General features: G+C 34.0%; 1 pseudogene; it reads right to left on the bottom strand.

The window, feature by feature from the left end:
• Positions 1-279: 279 nt before the first annotated feature.
• On the bottom strand, positions 280-2,051 carry LOC139874732 (uncharacterized; annotated as a pseudogene).
• Positions 2,052-19,484: the final 17,433 nt, after the last annotated feature.

Raw genomic sequence — 19,484 nt, 5'->3', positions numbered from 1 at the left:
CACTAAAGCAGGATGAATGTAATAAGTGAGTTTTGCACTTTTTGTCATACCTGATTTCAAGGTTTGCACCTTTTGGACTAAACGTCTAAATTGTACTTAACTCACATTTTAGTATATGAAGATGAACGTCCATTCTCTTTGTTCATTGCACTTTGAATAATTAGATATTGTACTAAACAACCTAAAAAGAACACAAACAACAACTGTAAGTACACCCTTAAAACTAAACTTGATATGCCTTGAGAAGTTTAGTAACTGATTATAGATGTTAAGTCAGGTCTATTTTCCATCTTCAATTTTAACACTTGCTATCTTCTGAATGATAGTTTTCATACGAGAATCTTGTCCTGCATCTGGGATTACATTTAACAACATCTCAAAAGTAGAAGAATCAGGCAAGAAACCTCGGTTAATCATTTCTTCTAAAAGATTCTCTGCATCTTGATGCTTGTTTCTCTTCATGAACTCTTGAATAATAACATTGTAAGTGACCGCATTTGGAGGACAACCATTTTCTTCCATCTTTGGAAGCAATTCCATTGCTTTATCGAATAAACCCTCTTGACAATACACCTGTATCATCACCGTATAAATCCTAACATCCGGTTTCACTCCTTTTGATAAAAGTTCATCAAAAAGATCCATTGCCAAGTTAGGCTTCCCACATTTTCTACAACCATTAATCAAGATATCATACAAAGCTACCCCTTTCATCGGTACACTGTTTCCCAATGAACGAAAAAGAACCAATGCTTCAGAAACCTGGGAGTTTTCGCACATTCCATGGAACAAGATCTCGAAAGTTCTTATATTTGGAGTCCGACCCTTTGCTTGCATCTCATTGAAGAGTTTATTACCGGCTGCTGAGTTCGCCGATTGAAACAAACCTTGCATCATATTATTGTACGTAACAATATTAGGAATCAAACCCATTTCTGGAATCTTACGAAAAGTATCATGGCTTCATTGATTCTCTTCTTCTTGTAATATCCATTAATTAGGCTGTTATAGGTGACGATATCGGGTACAATATCTTTCTCCTCCATGCGATCAAGAACTTTATGCGCCTTTCCTACTTCACCCCGTAAACAATATCCATCAATTAAGGAACTGTAAGTGATTACATTAGGACTTGGACCTATTCGTACCATTGTTTCAATAGTAAGTTCTGCATCTTTTACCAATCCTCTCTTGCAAAAATTATTTACCAAGATATTAAAGGTACAAGTATCAGGAGATATTCCTTCCTTTTCCATATCCATCAACATTTTGGCCGCCTCATTCTCTCGATCAAGGTTACATAGACCCTGAATCAAAGAGCCGTAAGTGATGACATCAGCACGAATACCTTTTTCAGTCATCTTGGTGAAGAGTAGTAATGCATCATCAACCATTTTGTCTTTGCAAAGGCTATCAATAATTGTACTATATTGTTCTACCCTTGGTTTACAAGATCCTGTTTCCATGAACTTAAGCAATTATAGGGCCTTGCTAGTCTCACCTACTTTACAAAGCCCGTTAATAATGACTCCATAAGTAACTTGATTGGGCTCACAAACTTTTTCTCTAAGCAGTTTCTTGAATAATTCCACAGCTTCAAAAACACGATCAGCATGAACAAGCCCGTTTATGAGAGTGCTGTAGGTGGCCAAATCAGGAGGATGACCTTTCTTGAAGATGGTGGCTAATAACGCAAAACCATAAGTCAGTTGATTCAACCGGCAATAGCAATTGATAGATATGTTCATTGTATAGATGTTAGCAGGAATACCCATCAGATTTAATCTCTTAAAAAGTGTAAGAGCAGTAGAATAATGTTTCATTTTAACAATGGCAGTAATCAGCTTAGTAAATTCGATCACGGACGGTACCGGTTGTCTGTGAAGCATTTTATCAAACACCTTTAGTGCATCGTCGACCTTATTCACTTTGAAGGTATCACGGGTACCAGTATGTTTCACAGAACCAGAAGAGTAATCATGCGACGGGGAATGATAGATAAGAGAATTCAAACTAAATCCTTTACGAAAAACAAGCCTTGCAGTTATCATTTTACAATCACCAACAAATAACCACCACAGACGAATGAATTTATAAGAACTGAAGGACATGCATACATACAAATAACCACCACAGATGCAGGATCATCATCCCCAATGTCTCAATGGAAGCTTGAATTCCGAATCTCGTGTTCTCATTCTCGACTTTGATGGTGTTCTCGGCCGGAAGTTTAAGTCAGCCCAGAATGCTTTTGACGGCTAATTCATTCATTTTTTATTTTATTCAATTGGAGTAAATTGTTTTAACGGTTTAATAAACTCTAAGACAAATGTCCGCTGTAATGTTTTGTTTGATTTAAAAAAAAAGAGATTTGATAAATATTTTGGCTTGTATTCAAAAAATAGATAAGTGTTATGAAAGTGGCTGCTAAAAGTCAACAAAGGGTGGCTACTAACTTCAATCATATACCACAAAAGTCCAATGTTTAAGTATTATATATATATATATGCATGAATTGAATGTAAATGATACACACATTTCTCAATATATCACTCCTTTCTTTCTTTTGCATCTTTCTTTCTTTCATTCCTACAATATAATAAGCTTAGTATAAGTTTATAAATCACTAAAGGTAGTTATAAGCCTACTGAATTATAACACTAAGTTGATAAACCACTAAAGGTAGTTATAAGCCTACTGAATTATAACACGTTATCAGCACGAAGTGCTCCATATAATCAAAGCAAGCACAAGTCACTAATCACGGTAATAATAAAAAAAAAAATTTCTTTAATGATATCTTCTATTATTTATTAGTAAGGTAAATATTATTATCATCATAACTAACATTTATATTTATATTTATGTTATATATGGTCGGTTATGCCGCCTGAATTATATTTCTGTAATCTAACTTTTATTAACTTCACTAACATTTATATTTATGCTATATATGGTCGGTTATACCACCTGAATTATATTTCTATAATCTAACTATTATTAACTTCACTAACATTTATATTTATATTTATGTTATATATGGTCGGTTATACCGCCTGATTTATATTTCTGTAATCCAACTCTTATTAACTTCAATAACATTTATATTTATGTTATCTAACATTTATGATTACTTATGCAATTAATCATTATTTATTTCATGCATACTAATGTTTATTCTTAAATTTATTATTTATGCATAATATGTTTGTTCTATTAATCTTCATACTTATACTAAATATATTTTATAGTAATCATATTTATACTAATAAAATTCTTTTATTAAATTATTATTAGTATAACGAGTACATAACAATCGTTAACGTCAAGTTACGACGTTACAACGGTCATATATACATAACGGTTGTTAACGTCAACTGACGACGTTACAACGACCATATTTTTTCAAATATAAAATAAACATCTCCGTTTTCACATTTTCACAAATCAATCTTCATTTTCTCATATTACCACTCTCAAAAGTTTTTGTAAAGATGATTCACACAAGGATGATTTTTTCTATTGTATTGGTCATATTAACTATCATCATTGTTGCTAATATACCACCGGGTGAACCTATATTCTATCATGCCCTTGTGATTTTATTATTTGTAATCATACCATTATTATGTTGTTTGCTACTTATGAATTTAAAATGATTCTAATTTTATGTTGTTAGAAATTGATTATGATTATAATTTATGTTGTTCATCTTTCTGAAAATAGAAAATGTCAAACTTATCAAAGCTTGAGTTTGATGCCCTAGACGTATCGGGAACAAACTACACATCATGGGTCATGGACGTAGAAATAAATCTTGGATCATTGGGTATTCTAGAAACTTTAAAAGAAAACAATACTTGTTCTGATCAAGATAAGTTAAACTCAATTGCTTTTATTCGTAAACATATTGATATCACCTTAAAACATATGTATCTCACTATCAAAGATCTACATGTTTTATGGGAAAGTATCAAGAGTAGATTCGATAATCAAGAGGAAATATTACTCCCAGCTGCGAGGGAAGAATGGAGAAATCTCAGGTTCCAAGACTTTAAAAAGATAAGTGAATACAGCTCGGTCATGTTCAAGATCCGTTCAAAGCTTCAATTTTGTGGTCAAAAAATAAGTGATGCTGATATGATGGAGAAAACTTTCTCCACAATGCATTCTGCAAACATAACTATACAAGAAAATTTGAGATTGCAAAATTTTAAAACTTTTTCCAAACTTCAAACTTATCTCTTAGTTGCAGAAGTGAATAAAGAATTACTGATGAAGAATCAAGAGTCTCGTCCTACGGGTGCGCTAGCATTCCTTGAAGCTAATGCTATTAACAATAATAATAATAAAAAAATAAATGCACCTGGACGAGGACGTGGGCGAGCTCGTGGTCATATTGGCCAAAACCATCATCATGGAAATTACCATAACAATAATAAAAATCATAACTATGTTCGAAATCACCCTTATGGTAATGTTCGTGGTGGTCGTGGTCGTAATGGTTACGGTGGCCATGGACGTGGACAAAGAAATAATAATCCACAAAATTATAAATTTCAACCACCATGCAATTCCACAAATCATAATATTGAAGGAAGCTCTTCAAAGAATATTGAAGATTCTTGTTATCGATGTGGTAAAATTGGCTATTGGTCTAAAAACTGTCGAACAAATCAATATTTTGTTAATCAATATCAGGAATCCCTAAAAGGAAAAGGAAAAGGAAAAGGAAAAGAGGCAAACCTTGTGGATGACCTTGATACAAAAATCACTGAGTCAACAAGTGACTACTTTAATGAATAAATTTCCTATTATATGGCCATATCTAATAAATGGATGTAGATTTACGATCTATACCATATCTACTTTACTATATGTTTCCTTATTATGTATTTTCGTTTATAACATATTTTGAATGAAATATATTGATGAATTATGTACTCATTATTTGTTTCTCATATTTTGAAGTTCATGATGTATACTACTGGAGTGCAAAATCAGTCAAATGGTGAGGATCTTTGTATTGCAGACAGTGGTACCACACACACTATACTCAAATCTAAATAATATTTCACTTATTTTAAAGCAACAGAAGGAATGGTACATACTATATCAGGTCCCGCGAATTTAATAAAAGGAATGGGAAAGGCAAAATTCTTGTTACCAAATGGTACAAATTTTCTGATAAAAAATGCCTTATTTTCTCCCATGTCAAAGAGAAATTTGTTAAGCTTCTCTGACATATACCAAAATGGATATGATTATCAGTCAGTGACAACAGATTATGATAAATATTTAAGTATCACTGACAAGAAGCATGTGATTGAAAAACTACCAAGACTTAGTTCTAGTTTACATTATACATATATAAATGTATTAGAAACACACATGGTAGTTAATGAAAAGGCATGTGATCCTGTAATGATCAATCTGTGACATGAAAGATTAGGCCACCCAGGATCAACAATGATGAAAAGAATAATTCAAAATACACATGGACATCCATTAACGGATCAAAAGATCCCTCATGATGCACTTATCCCATGTACATCATGCTCACTTGGAAAATTGATAATAAGACCATCACATCTTAAGGTTGAAAAAGAATCACCAATGTTTCTTGAAAGAATTCAAGGTGATATATGCGGACCAATTCATCCACCATGTGGACCATTTAGATATTTCATGGTCCTAATAGACGCATCTAGTAGATGGTCTCATGTTTGTCTATTATCAAGTCGAAACATGGCATTTCCAAAATTTCTTGCTCAAATAATTAAATTGAGAGCACATTTCCCTGATTATACTATTAAAAGGGTGAGACTAGATAATGCTGGTGAGTTTACATCTCAAGCATTTAATGATTTTTGCATGTCTATTGGGATTGTTGTTGAACATCTTGTTGCTCATGTGCATATACAAAATGGTTTAGCCGAATCACTAATTAAACGATTGCAGTTAATAGCTAGACCAATGATAATGAGAACAAAACTCCCAATATCTGTATGGGGTTATGCAATTTTACATGCTGCATCATTAATTCGCATTAGACCAAGTGCAAGTCATACATATTCTTCCTTGCAACTTGTTTTTGGCCATCAGCCAAATATTTCCCACCTTAGAATATTTGGTTGTGCGGTTTATGTTCCTATCGCACCACCACAACGCACTAAAATGGGTCCTTAAAGAAGGATGAGAATATATGTTGGATATGAAACATCTTCAATCATAAGATATATTGAACCCATGACGGGTGATGTTTTTACAGCACGTTTTTCCGATTGTCACTTTAATGAAACATTGTTCCCTAGATTATGGGGAGAAATAAAAAATAAAGAAAATGATATTTCATGGTGTGAACCTCAATTAATGTATCTTGATCCTCGCACAAAAGAATGCGAGACCGAAGTTCAAAAAATAATGCATATGCAAGAACTTGCGAATAAATTGTCTGATGCATTTACAGATACAAAAAGAGTGACTAAATCATATATACCAGCAACAAATGCTCCAGCTCGAATTGAAATTGCAAAAGCTGGAAATAATGTCACTCTTGAGTCTTTGCCACGCCAGAAACGTGGGAGACCAATTGGTTCCAAAGATAAAAATCCTCGAAAAAGAAAATCAGCTGATAATGAGATAAAAAAAAGGGTTCAAGAAGAACCACAAATCAATACTGCTTCTGCAGAGGAGATTGATGATGTCAATACGGAATTTTCAATCAATTATGCACATTCAAAAATATTATGGAACCGAAATGAAATGAAAAATCTTGATGAGATATTTTCATATAATGTTGCATATGACATCATGAATAATGATGAAGATCCAGAACCAAAGTCTGTCATGGAATGTCAAAATAGACATGATTGGGATCATTGGAAAGGAGCAATACGAGTTGAATTTGAATCGCTCAATAAAAGAAAAGTTTTCGGATCTATCATTCTCACACTTAAAGATGTGAAACCTGTGGGATATAGATGGGTTTTTGTGCGAAAAATAAATGAGAAAAATGAAGTTACAAGGTATAAAGCTAGACTTGTAGCTCAAGGTTTTTCTTAAAGACCAGAAATTGATTATGAGGAAACGTATTCTCCTGTTATGGATGCAATTACTTTTAGATACTTAATCAGCCTAGCAGTTTCTAAAAATTTAGAAATGCATCTCATGGATGTTGTGACTGCTTATCTATATGGATCACTTGAGAGTGATATATATATGAAGATACCTGAAAGATTTAAGGTATCAGAAACAACCAATGCAAAACCCAAAGAAATGTACTCAATCAAGTTACAAAGGTCTTTATATGGGTTGAAACAATCGGGTCGCATATGGTATAAATGATTAAGTGATTGCTTGATAAGCAAAAGGTATACCAATAATCTTATTTGTCCATGTATTTTCATTAAGAAAACAACATCCGGATATGTGATCATAGCTGTTTATGTTGATGATCTTAACATCATAGGTACAAATAAAGAGATCCATGAAGCCATTCAACTTCTAAAGAAAGAATTTGAAATGAAAGATCTCGGAAAAACCAAGTATTGCCTTGGTTTACAAATTGAGCATATGCCTAGTAGTTTACTTGTACATCAAACAACATATACTGAAAAGATTTTGAAACGTTTCAATATGGACAAGGCAAAACCATTAAGTACTCCTATGGTTGTTAGATCACTCAATGTTGAAGCTGATCCATTTCGTCCATGTGAAGATCATGAAGATATTCTTGGACCAGAAGTACCATATCTTAGTGCAATTGGAGCTCTTATGTATCTTACAAATTGTACAAGACCTGACATTTCTTTTGTAGTTAATTTGTTGGCAAGGTTCAGCTCTGCTCCTACCAAAAGACACTAGAATGGGATCAAACACATATTTTGATACCTTCGAGGAACTACTGATTTAGAATTATTTTATTCTAACGAATCAAAACAAGATTTGGTTGGTTATGCAGATGCAGGTTATTTATCTGATCCACATAAAGCTAAATCTCAAACTGGATATGTATTCCTAAATGGAGGTACTGCAATATCATGGCATTCTCAAAAACAAACACTTGTTGCAACATCATCAAATCATGCCGAAGTAATTGCATTACATGAAGCTACTCGAGAATGTTTTTGGTTGAGATCAATGACACAACTCATTACTGATTCTTGTGGACTAGAACGCGATAAAAATCCAACAACTATCTATGAAGATAATGCAGCATGTATAACACAGATGAAAGAAGGGTACATCAAAAGTGACCGAAGAAAACACATACCTCCTAGATTCTTCTCATACACTCAAAATCTCATTAAGGACAATCAGATTGAAATGAGATATGTGCAATCCAGCAAAAACTCTGCTGATCTTTTCACGAAAGCACTTCCAACTGCTATTTTCAGAACGCATGTTCACAATATTGGCATGAGACATGTTCAAAAGATGTAACAGCTCAGCAATGTCTACTTGAGGGGGAGATAACTCTATACTGCACTCTTTTTCCCTTAGCTAAAGTTTTTTCCCACTGGGTTTTCTTTAGCAACGTTTTTAACGAGGCAGTTGCTTGTAGTTAATCTTAATGAAACGAAAATTGTCATCCAAGGGGGAGTGTTATGAAAGTGACTGCCAATTTCATGTTATGATACTAAAAGTCAACAAATGGTGGCTACTAACTTCAATCATATACCACAAAATTCCAATGTTTAAGTACTATATATATGCATGAATTGAATGTAAATGATACACACATTTCTCAATATATCACTCCTTTCTTTCTTTTTCATCTTTCTTTCTTTCATTCTTACAATATAATAAGCTTAGTATAAGTTTATAAACAACTAAAGGTAGTTATAAGCCTACTGAATTATAACACTAAGTTGATAAACCACTAAAGGTAGTTATAAGCCTACTGAATTATAACGATAAGGATAAAATTGAAGAGTTATCAACTACATCTGTCTGTTCCTAATTTATTGTTTAGTATTTTATGACAAAAAATACAGTATTTTTTACTATATATCTTTTTACTGGAAAAAAAATGTAAGAGCAAAAGTATAAAATAACAAAAAGTATAGTACTTTTATGACATTATTTTAAACTGTATATTTTTTATTAGGGACAATTAATATGACACGAAGGAGTATTTTTAAGGTGGAAAATTATTTTAGATAATATAATAAATAAATAATAGCGTGGATATTATTTTGAGACGGATGGATTACATAAAAGTTTTTAGTTGATCATAGAGTATAAGGTATTCAATATCTACTCGTGTTAATTAACTTTTACACACTTATTTATTTGTATGTGGATTTAAGAGTAAAATTCTTAACAATAAATCTAAGGCCTCGTTTGGCGGTTTGGCTCACGGAATTCAACGAGATTCCAGCTGAATTCGTATTGAATTTAGACACGACATGTGTCTAAATTCAAGTCCAATTATTGGATTCCATGAGCTAAACAGGGCCTAAGAATATAAGCAGTGGTGGAAGATAGGCTATCTCAGAGAGGGTGGGTGCAATTTTAAGTTATAACTAACAATAATTCATGAACTGAGCCTTTTTGTCTCCTTTGGTTTTATATTAGACAAAACTACACGGAGGGTCTCTGTGATATGTTGAAAAGTACAAGTGGAGTCCAAAAGAATTATTTTGACTTGGGGAATCCTCGTGGTATACAAAAGTTTCATGGAGAGTCCAAAACACCAACACCATTTTATGTACCATTAGTTTTCATCATGTGCCGCGCATGTGAAGGTAAAAGAGTCACTTTAGACATCATCAAATTTTGTTTATAAAAGAACCTTTTAATTTGTTGAATTATTTGGGTGTTTTGATCTGGAGGTTGAGGATGAATCTAGGGTTAGGGTTCATAATTGTAGGAGTGATAATAATTACACTTATGCTGCTACTAGATTCAGTCATTCAGAGTCAAGAAGTTCAGATTGAAGATCGGTTTGTTACTGAATACGATTAGTTACTTCATATTTTGTTCAAGTCGACCAAAAAAAGAAGAACGGGGTGTTCTTAATTTTAATCTGTTCGTTACTTCATACCCTTGTATTCATTTATTGTTTGTTTATCTTCTAACAGTAACAAACTAACAACCATAGACCCTTGTTTATTTCTTGCAATTAATCTTAATGTGTGAAGCTCCCTCTTGATTAAAGTAAAATGCAGTTGAAAAAAAAAATGATTAGGAAAATAAGAAATTGAAAATGACATTTTTACCCTCATGTGCCCAATATGAGAGGGAACTTAACGGAATTTTTAACGTCTGTTAGAGATTTGGACTCTCATTGAAACAAGTGCATACCACAGTGACCCTCTGTGTCGAAAAAATTCTTTTGAACTCCGATTGTAATTTTGAACATACCACAGGAATCCCCCGTGTAATTTTGTCTTTATATTATCCCCCTGAGTTTCACATGAGGTCAATGATATATCTGGCCCATAATCAAAAAAATAGACAGAATAGTCCAAAAAACAAATCCCAAATATTAAACAACCCACTAAATAAATAACCAAAATACACAGAAAAAAATCTCACATGCTAATCTACCCACACGACGCTTCTTTCCCAAACTCTTCAAACGAAATTGAATACAACCGATTGAGCGAACTGCAATTTATTATTTGAGGCTTTTTTCTTCTCTTTTAATTTGGAGTAAATTACACCAACGGTCCATGTGGTTTGTTGTAAATTACGTCGCTCGTCCCTATCTCTTAAAAATTACATGGTTCGTCCATGTGGTTTTAAATTCAATGGTGCTGGTCCCTGTGGTTTATTGTAAATTATGTCTCTCATCCCTATCTCTTTAAAATTACATGGTTCGTCCCTATGGTGTTAAATATCAACGGCGCTGGTCCCTGTGGATTAATATTATTATTATTGTTGTCGTTGTTGTTGTTGTTATTGTTGTTGTTGTTATTGTTGTTGTTGTTGCTGCTGTTGCTGTTGATGTTGTTGCTGCTGCTGCTGCGGCGCTGCTGCTGCTGCTGTAGTTGTGCATTACTACTACTACTGCTACTACTACTGCTGCTGCTACTCCTCCTGCTGCTGCTGCTGCTACTATGCTGCTGCTCATCTGTTGCTCCTCTGCTGCTGTTGCTCTGCTGCTGCTCCTCCTGCTGCTGCTGCTGCTCCTGCTCCTCCTGCTGCTCCTCCTCCTCCTCCTGCTGCTGCTCCTGCTCCTGCTCTACTGCTGCTCTGCTACTACTGCTGCTCTGCTGCTCCTCCTGCTGCTGCTCTGCTGCTCCTCCTCCTGCTGCTGCTGCTACTACTACTACTACTACTACTACTACTACTCCTCCTCCTCCTCCTCCTCCTCCTCCTCCTCCTCCTCCTTCTACTGCTACTGCTGCTACTCCTCCTACTACTGCTACTGCTGCTCCTTGCTGCTACTACTACTACTACTACTACTACTCCTCTACTAACCACATAATTTAACTATTCATTTAAAATATTTAGACTAATAGTGCAATAACTAAAAATTTACAATTAATTTACCAAAACTAACCATACTTATGATTACATTAACGTGTAAAGATATATACTAAAATACTGACTATATAATAAACGAGAATCATATATCTATGTTCCAAAATTGTGAAATAAGAAAATAGAAAATTTCAAATTAATTGAAAATAAGAGATAAAATTAGAATTATATAATAATAATAATAATAATAATAATAATAATAATAATAATAATAATAATAATAATAATAATGCACAACAACAACAAAAACAATAATAATAATAATAACAATAATAATAATATTAATCCACAGGGACCAGCGTCGTTGATATTTAAAACCACATGGACGAACCATGTAATTTTAAAAAGATAGGGTCGAGCGATGTAATTTACAATAAACCGCAGGGACCAACGCCGTTGATATTTAAAACCACATGGACGAATCATGTAATTTTGAAGAGATAGGGACGAGCGACGTAATTTACAATAAACCACAGGGACCATTAGTGTAATTTACTCTTTAATTTGTTTGTAGTATATTTATTTTTTTTCAATGGCAAAAGTATGTATGTATTATAGAACGCTATTTAGAAAGAAACTAAGAGAGAAAAATTACAAAGGCTTTAGGAGCTAAGAGTTCCAATTGGAAACTACATGATCTCTGTTTTCTTGCCAACGAAATGAAAATAACTGAATTACATCAAAAAGGCTACATCTACGACGATGTTAGTATAAATATTAAAGAATGAGTTTGAAGTAGAATTTACACATATTTACTAATTAAAATATAACCAATAAATTACTAACCAAATTTAACTAAAAGCAATTAATCCAACAAAGTTGTGTAGATTGTAGTGTATTAGTTTAAATATTAAAGAATGAGTTTGAAGTAGTAGTTAATTTTATGTTCAATTTTGAGTTGCTAGTTGTTAACTGCTAAGTGACGATGTTATTTTGATATATAAAGTTGTAACACTCGAATTTCCAAAGGCAGGATGGACCGGCGGTCTAGATTGGCCAGGCGGTCCAACCTTAGTTCAAAAGAAAAACATGAGCAAACTAGACCGGCGGTCCAGATTGGCCCGACGGTCTAACACAAGGTTTTTTTGTCAACAGCTCAGAATTGGACCGACGGTCCACTTTGGACCGGCGGTCCACGACGAGACTTTTGTTATTTTTGTAATTTTGTAAAATTGAAGAGGGTAATTTGGCCTTTTCACTTATGGACGATTTTAAGTCCCAAGATCAGATCTTATCTTCATTTTCATCCTCATTCTCACCAACCAAACTCTAGAGAGAGAGAGGAGTTTCTAGAGAGAGGAAGCTTGAGTTAGTGATGGAAATGGTGATTTTTGCCCAAATTGGAAGCGGGTTTTGGTTCTCCTTGATGTTTCTTGTTACTAGCTTGATTTTGGAGTTGAGGTAAACCTTAGATTCGATTTAATTACTTTGATTTGGATTTGGGTTTAGGGTTTGTGCTAGTTAGGGTTATAAATCTCATTTCTTGTGATTTTGGGGGTTTTTTGGTAAGATTCATGTAAGTAAACCTAAATTGGTGACTTAGGGTTTTAATTGATGAAATTGTAAGTTTGGGTCTTGCATGTGTTGGTTCAAACCTTAGAACACTTGTTCACTAGTGATTTTGGTGTTGTGTTGACTTGATTTTGGGTGTAAACCCTAATTTAGGTCAAAATGGGTTTCGTGTTGAAATGGGTCAAGTGTTCTTGATTTTTGGTAAATCAAGGATGTAAATACTTGGTTTAAGTGCTAATTGATGTTTTAAAAATATAATCACTAGCCGTTAGTGATTTTGGGCATTTTTTTGACTTGTGTCAAAATGGGTAAAGTGAATTGGGTCGAATTTGGTAATAACACTAGTTTTAGTCAAATGGGTGTTCAAACACTTTTTTAAGTGTTAAATGGCGTTTTTAGAAGTAACCGCTTATGAAAAGTGATTTTGAGTCAAAGTGATGTTTTAACACAAGTCAAACGTGGTCAAACGCAATATTGGTCAATATTGCACGTGTTGTGGTTTTGGATGTAAATTGAAAAATCAAAGTAAGTTAAACCTAATTTGGTCAATTGGAAGTTAACTTTTGTGTTAAGTGTTAAATTGGTGATTTTATGATGGAATCACTAGTAATGGTGATATTGGGTCAAAATTGACTTGTTTTGGTGGTTAAGTGCAATTTGGGCCAAGTTGCACTTATGGGTTGGTTTTGTAAGGTCAAGTACAATAAGTGTTAGTTTGTACCTTTTTGAATGGGTAGGAATTATCACCCGTAGTGGTAATTGGTGAAGACCACTTTAGGTGTCTAAATGGGCGGATTTGTGGAAGTAGGTATAAACCCTTGGTTAAGGGCTTTGGCGTTGAATTCTCTTGTAGAGGATGTATGTTGATTGTTTGTATATCTATATGCGTAATATAGGTAAAAGGTTTGCTTGGTTGCGTTTGGAGGCGATTTACATACATGATTTGTGCGGACGTGTTGAGGTGAGTGGAGTAATTATACGTATGTGTATATGGCGTATTTATTTGTGAATGTTATGGTATGAACCATCGAGCAGGTAGTGCCATAACATGTATGTGACGAGTGTCAAAGTGTGAACCATCGAGCCGGTAGCACTATAAAATTATGATGTAAACCATCGAGCCGGTATCATCAAGTGTGAACCACGAGCCGGTAGCACTATAAAACAAGGTGTGAACCATCGAGCCGGTAGCACTATAAAATTATGATGTGAACCACTAGCCGGTAGCATCAAAGTGTGAACCACGAGCTGGTAGCACTATAAAACAAAGTGTGAACCACGAGCCGGTAGCACTATAAAATAGTATGACTCAAATGCGTATGGTGTGAACCACTAGCCGGTAGCACCATAGCATTTATGGTTAACCATATGGGGGTTTGTTGATTGTTTAGCATATTATATATATATATTGTGTTGAGTATATGCTAATGCGATTTTGTGATATTGTACAACTTATTAGTATTACGAGTATGATGACATGCTATTTAAGTTACAAGTTTGTATGCAGTATTGTGTAAGTGGTTGCAAGTAAGTAGGTTATATATGTATATGTATAACTATTGCACTCACTAAGCTTTATGCTTACTGATAATGCTAAAAACGAACATATATTTCATAGCATTATCCCTCAAGAAAAACAAGCTTTTAGTTGCAATTGTTCTATTTACAAGTGATATTCGTTTAAATAATAAAAGGTGAAGACAAAAGACAGATTTGACGATTTGAAGACGCAAACGACCAAAAAGCTAAAAAGTAAAAAGTACAATCAAAGTGGTTCAAATTATTGATGAGAAACGTCTAAAAATTACAAGAGTACGATCCGCAAAACGCAAAGTACAAGATATTAAATTATACGCAAAGACGTTCGAAAATCCGGAACCGGGACCAGAGTCAACTCTCAACGCGCGACGCAACGGAGCTAAAATTACAAGTTAACGGAGTACAAGAATATAATATAATATATAATTAATTATATAAATTTATATATATTATATTATATATATTAATTAATTCAGCAGCCCACGTTTTGGAACGACTTGGAACAGTTTTTGGCTGCCATGCGATCGCATGGCCAGCATGAAGAAAACTCATGCGATCGCATGAGCTCCTATAGCAGCTGACATCCTATAAATTTCGCGTGTTTTGGCTGAAAATATTACACTTTTATCAATATCTCTCTCTCACGATATATATATATATATATATATATATATATATATATATATATATATATATATATATATATATATATATATATATATATATATAATTTATAATTTTAATTTTAATTTAAGATTAATAATAATAAGGTTATGTTAGCGAATGTTGTAAGTGTGTAAGTCGAAATTCTGTCCGTGTAAAGCTACGCTATTATTAATCATTGTAAGTTATGTTCAACCTTTTTAAATTAATGTCTCGTAGCTAAGTTATTATTATGCTTATTTAAATCGAAGTAATCGTGATGTTGGGCTAAATATTAAAGACGGGGTAATTGGGCTTTGGACCATAATTGGGGTTTGGATAAAAGAACGACACTTGTGGAAATTAGACAATGGGCTATTAATGGGCTTTATATTAACTAAATGATACCTCGTTAATTTAATATATAGACTTATAATTTGACGTATTTATATATAACCACATACGCTTGACTGGGTACGGTGGGCGGGATATCTATAAATACCAATAATTATTCATTTGACCGGATACGGGGATGGATTAATAATCAATAGACTTGTTGAAACATGGGTGAATTACATACAAGGGTAATTGGTGTAATTGTTAACAAAGTAATAAAATCTTGGATTACACACAGTCGATAACCTGGTGTATTCATTAAACAAAGTATTAAGACCTTGTTACAGTTCGAATACCCAATTAGTTGGAATATTTGACTTCGGGTATAAGGATAATTTGACGAAGACTCTCGCACTTTATATTTATGACTGATGGACTATTATGGACAAAACCGTATGGACATATCGAATAATCCAGGACAAAGGACAATTAACCCATGGTAATAAACTAAAATCAACACATCGAACATCATGATTACGGAAGTTTAAATAAGCATAATTCCTTTATTTCATATTTTATCGCACTTTTATTTACTGTCATTTTATTTATTGCACTTTTAATTATCATACTTTTTAATTATCGCAATTTTATTTATCGTACTTTTATTTATCGCACTTTAATTATTATCATTTACTTTACGCTCTAAATTAAGTTATATTTATTTTTAATATTTTACATTAGGTTTTAACTGCGACTTAAGACATAAAATCGACAAATCGGTCATTAAACGGTAAAAACCCCCTTTTATAATAATAATAATACTACTTATATATTTATATTTATTTATTAAAATATAGTAAAAAAAATATAGCGTTAAACTTGGCTAGTTCCCTGTGGACGAACCGGACTTACTAAAAACTACACTACTGTACGATTAGGTACACTGCCTATAAGTGTTGTAGCAAGGTTTAGGTATATCCACTCTATAAATAAATAAATAACTTGTGTAAAATTGTATCGTATTTAATAGTATTTCGCAATAAAAATATAACTATTTCGTATACACCTCTGCACACATCACTTACCCCTCTCGTTGTTTACGTTTTTACAGGTATTGTGATTGTGAAGCTAGTTAGACTAGATGCGTAGGAGCTCTTGGGCTCGATGGGGTAGCTATTGGATATTGGACGTGGATTGGGGATTTGGTAGATCCTCGAGATTATGCTCGTGGTATCGGGTTGAGCTATTGTGCCTTAACCCTGGTGTTGAATAAATGTTTCGAGGTCGCGTTGTTTGGTCATGTCGGGTCAAACTTTGTATGTGAGACACATTCTCGTAAGAATGTATGGTGTCATTTGTAAACCAAGAGTCGAGATAAAACGTCTAACGTGTTATTATGATAAATTGTATACGGATAACTATTTTGAAATGGTTTGTATTCTTGGATGTCATTGGGACCTATCTTATATAAAAAAAATGTACTCTGTTTTTAGTTAAACGGATTGGAGTTGTTACAAGTGATATCAGAGCATAGTCTAAGGGAATTAGGTAACCTTGAAGTAGGTGCCTAGTCTTAGACTTATTGACAGTGGTGCGTTATTTGAGGGACGTGTAAGAAGACGGGTCGAATTGAGAGTTGTCAGTACCTTAGAGTAGGTGACTAACTAAGACTTGTGTTTGTCCAATGTGGGGCCTTATTTCGCGTGTAAGTTAGTGCCTTAGATAGCTAGTGCCTCTTGTAAGTAGGCGAACTTGGACGTTGTTTTAGTGATAGTCACCTAGGTTGTAGGTTGACTTGTTGTTGTGGTGTACTTGGGTACGTTTATTATTATATTGTATATCGGTGTATATATACAGGTATCTATTGTCGCGGTGTCCTAGAGAGAAATCTATTGGAGAGATCCACATGTTTGGCGGTTTGAGTGATCAAGCTCACGGTAAGGACTTTGGTCATTCGGGTACTAGGAGTTATCGCGTGTTATTTTGTGTGAATGGCGCGTCAGTCCGGGTAAAGTACTTTGCGTGACCATGTGAAAATGGTAAGGTACGCAATTGTAATAGTGACTGATCACCATTATTACAACCATGTATCTTAGCACCAAGCATGACATGACGAGTACCGAGCGGAGGAAACGCGGCATGGTTGGGGTAGAATCGGGACGAGTTAGGAATCTTTTATTGGTTCCTAGGATATAGTGGTCTTGGGTGATGTGCTTGTTGTCACATTGGGTTCTTTGTGAGTCGGAAATTATTAAGGTGGTTTCGGTTAGCTAAGGTGAGTGAGTAAACTCACGAGTTTGGTGCGCGCTTAGTCACCCTAAGTAGTGGGTGCACGGTTGAGATTGTTATTGGTTTTAGTTACCCATCGTAACTAGGATGACCGATTTACATGCACGTGTGTACGACGAGGACTTGAATTCCGTAATGGAATGCGACAAGTCTAATGATTGTAGTTTTGAGTTACACTCGGTAGAGTGTGTGGTTAGAGAATCATGTTAGGATTCTTGTTGTGAGTCGCCTTGGGATTGGCGAATCGAGGAGTCTTCGGGTCACTAAATGATGGAATTTGACAATCTTTTAAGTTTTCATGTTCTACATTTTAACAAGTTCATAGAAGTCCATTTTATGAAGATAAAGTGAGCGGAAGCATGCGTGTTCATGTTATATAACAACCATTTTAAAAGACAAATTCCATAAATATATCAAGTCTTGAATAATATGCTTACATACAACAAGTGGGTTTAGTATTTTACCTCCTCAAGCTAGTTGAGGGTTACAACAATATGATGAAGAAGATGAGGATGAATGGAGCTTCAAATGTATGAAACCTCAAGATATAATACCCCAAACTTATCACCAACACCCTAGCCTTTAGTTAGGATTTAATTACACTTGAGATTAGCTTGCAAAAAAAATTTTGAACACCCTTTTGCTCCCAAAATATTTCGGCCAGCAAGCAAGGAAGAGAGCAGAATTTTTTTTTGCTTGTTTTGATGTATTTGCATGTGTGTGTATTGGTTGCATTTGAATCTCCAAGATAAGCACATGGAACTTGCACACTTGGCCAATCAAAGACCATGCAAGAACCCACTACCAATGCCACTAATTAACTTAAATAAAATTTGTTTTATAAACTTAATTTTTATAAAACTACATTTTATAAACTTCCATTATTTGTTATGCACATTTTTATTTTATAAAACCAATTTTATAAAATGTAACATAACAAAATTAATTATTTAACCTATAAATAATTAAATCCACATTATATAAATTATTCCATAATTTATATCTACATCAAGTTATATTATTTTAGAAAACCATTTTTCTTAAAATCCAAGTGTCGCGTATTTTAATCCACGATCCAATCGTTAAGATCAAATACGAATAAGGTGTCGGTAGCTTGTTATTGGGTATGACCCGACTTGGATCATAACATGTTAGCCACATTAATTTGATATGTCTCTGGGGCATATGAAATACCTTCAATCTCCCACTTGCACGAGAAACATAAGAAATTAATGCAAGTGATGGATACCACCTAACGACCGTCCATCACCCCTAATATGTTATGACTTAGTGCCATTCAATAACATCATCCCTTTCGAGTTCCCATCTCGAATATGATTAGGTGAATCTTTCAATATATCCTTTTGTCCTAGATGTCATGTTAAATCCAAGAGACATAGAATGATCACTCTCTTATAGATTTAACTTTATCAGGCCTTAGACATCCGACTCTCAACGAATAAGAGGGACAAATTCCATCTTGATTACATACGTCCTAGACACTACACTTCGTACCATACCTGAAGCCTCCCTTATGTACTACCATGTTTCAGAATAGCGAAGGAAAGAATCAAGGCACAATATTCGGTGAATGTCTGAACCCAATATGTGTCTCAGGTCAGAGGATATAATGATATTCTCCTTTACTCAAGATTACATGTGATCAACCA

This window comes from Rutidosis leptorrhynchoides, chromosome 11 (genome assembly GCF_046630445.1).
Source record: "Rutidosis leptorrhynchoides isolate AG116_Rl617_1_P2 chromosome 11, CSIRO_AGI_Rlap_v1, whole genome shotgun sequence".
In the NCBI taxonomy this organism is placed as follows: domain Eukaryota; kingdom Viridiplantae; phylum Streptophyta; class Magnoliopsida; order Asterales; family Asteraceae; genus Rutidosis; species Rutidosis leptorrhynchoides.
The sequence above is the reverse complement of the archived record's forward strand: the minus strand, read 5'-3'. Positions and strand labels throughout refer to the sequence as shown.